Genomic DNA, 4,127 nt, shown 5'->3' with positions numbered 1-4,127 from the left:
GCCACAAGAGCCTAGTTTTTTTTTGGATTTTCATGTTAACTTAATCAATGGGGTTAAATACTATTTTTAGGAAGTAAAATGATTATATTTAACTCATATATGGCAGACAGTCATGAACCACAGGACTTCTTAAACTTTTTCCACTCATGACCCTTTTTTTCCTGAGAAATTTTTATACAAACCCATCTTGAATCTAATAAGATGAGGTATTTCTGGCAGTTTTTTTTTGGACATGCAAAATGTGTGTATTATGTGTTCAGAACCAAGGCTGCAGCAAAATTATGTGATATAAAACAGGCAAGAGCTGTCAGAAACATGTCATATCCATTATGTGTTTGATTTTGAATTAATTTTTGGTCATCACATTCAGAAATCTTTTACCGTGCGAAATTTTTCACAATCTCCACATTGTCATGTGATCCCACATGGGTTATGACTCAAAGTTTAAGATTTAAGAAACTTTGATGTACCATGTCAATGTTTTGCTGATGTCAAAGGGCATATTTTAAATGTCTGTAATAGTAACAAGTAATTCTAATAACAAAATAGAACTTCAAAACAAAACTATAAAGCTTAGCTTTATTGTAAATCAGTCATTTAATGGCAGTTCATGAAATATTTTATATATTGTCATTTGACCCTCAAAAAACAGTATAAGCTATTAGAAGAATTATCCTATTTTACAGATGAGGAAACAGGTTCAGAATAGTTAAAGCTCACACTGTTAGTGGTAGATCTTAGACTTTTCAATGCAGATCTTCTAATCCCCAAACCAAAGTCATTTATAAAATCATACTACTTCCTGGGTTTGTAGACAGTTTTTATACTGTAGCATCTAAAAGATTACAAAGGGTCAAATCAATATTTTAAAGAGTTTTTTCCCCTAATTCCAAGTGTGGGGGGAACCCTAAATGAACTTATTTTAGCCATTTGTTCTGTATAATTTCAATAGAAAGTGCAGATATTTGGGTATAAGCTTTGAGATGACTAGGATTGAACTTTTTACAATAGTTCAACAATAGTTGAAGGAACCAAACATAATATTTATTTTATTGCCTATTAGAATCCCTTGAGTTTTGCTTTAAGGATTACTGCAAGTAATAAGAACATTGGTTTTGTAGTCAAAATTTACTAGCTGTATGGGCAGATCATTTTCCTCTTCTACAAAATAGGGATAATGGTTGCACTAGTTATACCTTCAACTGACATTGGAATATGGACTGGTTATGTTACAGACTTGTATCTTTTCTTTATCTATAAAAGTAGGGAAGGCTACCAGCATGTCATGTAGCAGATTTATGGAGAATATGGAAAAGATTTGTAATCATATAGATTATGATTTACATCATTGGAGAGAATAACTCACATTGAAAAAGACTATAGATTCATTTGGCTTTTTGAATATACACATTTGCTAAGTTTTCCTTATGTTCTTAAATTTTTTCTACTTGTGACCCCCTTTTGCCTGAGAAATTTTTCTGCACCCCTTAGTGTGTAGGTATATAAAATAGGCCAACCAAACATAAGCAGATAAGTCATAATTTTACAGTTCCCACATTTAAGAAGCTTTGCCATATGGCATTAGAGATTAAAAAAGGACAGACCAAACTTTCAAAGGGCTTAAATTTTTACTGGGAGGATTTAGGAACATAAGTGAAAATATAGAAGACCATACTTTAAAAACTTAAATAAATGTGAAAAGCCTTTTATTAAAAGGATCAAATAGAAAATTTCTAACAATGTTAAAAGCAAGCAAATTTTATTACTATTTTATAGAGGTGAGAGGATTTGTATTTTTTAAGAATAGCTCCATTTACTAAAATGAGTAAACTTAATTTCAGTTCAGTTCAAGTATATATTTATCAAGAGTTCATCTTGTGCTAAGTGCTGGGTATACAAGAATATGCCCTTCCTATCCTCCCCAAAACAGGGATGCTCAAGATTGGGGAGGGAAACAAATGTATACATAGGTGCATATATAGAAATACAGAATATATAGGTAAATAAGTATAACTAACATTAAAATATTGGGGAAATTACAAAAGACTTCTTGTAGGAGGTGGCATTTGAACTAAGTAAGGAAAATATCCAGGACAGCCTATGCAGAGGCACAGAAAGGAGAAGATAAGATATTCCATACCAGGAATAGCAAGGAAGTTAGAATCAAGTTCAGAAAGGGGAATAATATGAAATTTCAGGGGGGAAAAGAAGTTGGACCAAGAATGTCAAGGGCTTCAATTTATAAATTTAGATTTTACCCAAAGAAGCTAAAACATGTGGGTTAGGGGAGGTATGTCCTGTGCTTCAGATAAATCATTTTGGCAGCTTTGTGGAAAGACTAGAGGCAAGAAAACTTAAAAGCTATTACAGGTGTCTGAACAATGAGGGCATAAACTGTGGGCTACATTCTATGAGTGGAGATAGATGAGAGGTCAGCATCATCAGGATAAAAGAAAATTACGAAGATTTATGAGATGAATGGCTGTGGATAATACTAAGAAGGTACAATCGGGAGGGAAAAGAATGGAACCAGGAGAGAGCAGTGTCTGAGGAAAATATCAAGAAAGAAACCCATTTCAGAGCTTCAAAGAGGTCATTAAGGACTGAGAAGAGAGTTTTAACATTGGAGAAAGAACAATGGTAGTGATCTTTAATAGGTTGTCTAATTGGATTACAAAGATAATTTAGAGCTGAGAGAAATCTTAAAGGGTCTCATCCAATCCCTCTTCACCCCCACCACATTTTAAAGAGGAAACTGCATTTGGACTAGATTCTTTATAAAATTTTTCTGGTCTCACATAAGTAGAAATAACAGAGCTGGGATTGGAACCTAACTACTATTTTCTTTGTCAAGCGTATTTGTCATTTTTCTACTTTGATCCCTGAGGCAAGCAGGAAGAAGGCCCCACTTAACTTCATGGCCCCACTCTCTGGGAAAGTTGTCCAATTTGAAAAACAATTTATGGCAAACCCCTAAGATCCAACCTCTTTAGAGATCTCCAGCACTCACCTTGCCATGCCCTACTGGAAATCCCAGTCATGTCCTTGAGGTTAAATTTTCTCTATAAAATCTACTTATGGGTGATCCCATGGCTGCTGCTTTCCTTTGGATCTGCAATGGCATTCTGCCTTATATTTTTCTCCTTAAACCTCCCTATATTACCTCTCCTAATTCTTCTGCTCAATCCTACTTCTCCTTACAGCTAAGTCTTTTAGAATGCTAAGTCCATTTCAGGATTTAACCAAGCTAAATCAGCTAAGAACATTCCCCAACCTCATGGGGGTACTCCCTTTTTACTGAGTTCCACTAACAAACTTGTCTTTCATACATTCTCCTACTCTTTCATATTTTTCATTCTCAGTGTCGATTGTATTCCTCCATTTTGTCTGTAACCTCTTCCCTAAATTAATAAAATCAACCTTTTGCCAAAGAGACTGGCCACTGTGAATTCTTTATGTGAATGAACCTCAACTTTTGGTGTCTACCATCATCTAGTATCTACATTATCCACATCAAGAGTAATCTAACATTAGGATTGGAAAAGGGAGAAGGAATTCAATATTAAAGAACAGTCTAAAATCAAACTGGGTTAAGATTTCAAAGGGAGGAAAATCAGGCCAGAATATGTCAGTGCCTGGGAAAATGGACTAGAGTAACAAGTTGTAAATAAATTAGAGAACAGATTTAAAAGAGAAGGAAAGATTAGTGTTGTCAAAGTGGAATTTCAGAGTTCCAGATCATGCAATGGAATATTTGTAGATTATATAAAGTATATGTGTTGCTAGTGAGGAGTAAAGGTACCAATGATGGGAGTTTGTAAACTAATCAACTGGGAAGGAAGGGTATTTGAAGGGATATTAACATTTATGTTGACGTCCTTCAAGTGAGGATTGGAAGTGGAGACTAAGCTCCCAGAGTTCTAAAATTTTTCATAAAGGGGAAAAGATGCCCTATCTGGGAACTACAGATAGCTAAGGTCCAGAAGTGGCAGTGAGGAACACAAAAATATTCTGAGTATGGTTCTATTTTATATAAATTAAGGAAAAGAACGGAGTATTTTGTTTAAAAAAAAAAAAAGAGATGAATTATGTATGGATAGGAACAAATGAGGATCTTCAGATGATCA

This window comes from Sminthopsis crassicaudata, chromosome 2 (assembly GCF_048593235.1).
Source record: "Sminthopsis crassicaudata isolate SCR6 chromosome 2, ASM4859323v1, whole genome shotgun sequence".
In the NCBI taxonomy this organism is placed as follows: Eukaryota; Metazoa; Chordata; class Mammalia; order Dasyuromorphia; family Dasyuridae; genus Sminthopsis; species Sminthopsis crassicaudata.
The sequence above is the reverse complement of the archived record's forward strand: the minus strand, read 5'-3'. Positions refer to the sequence as shown.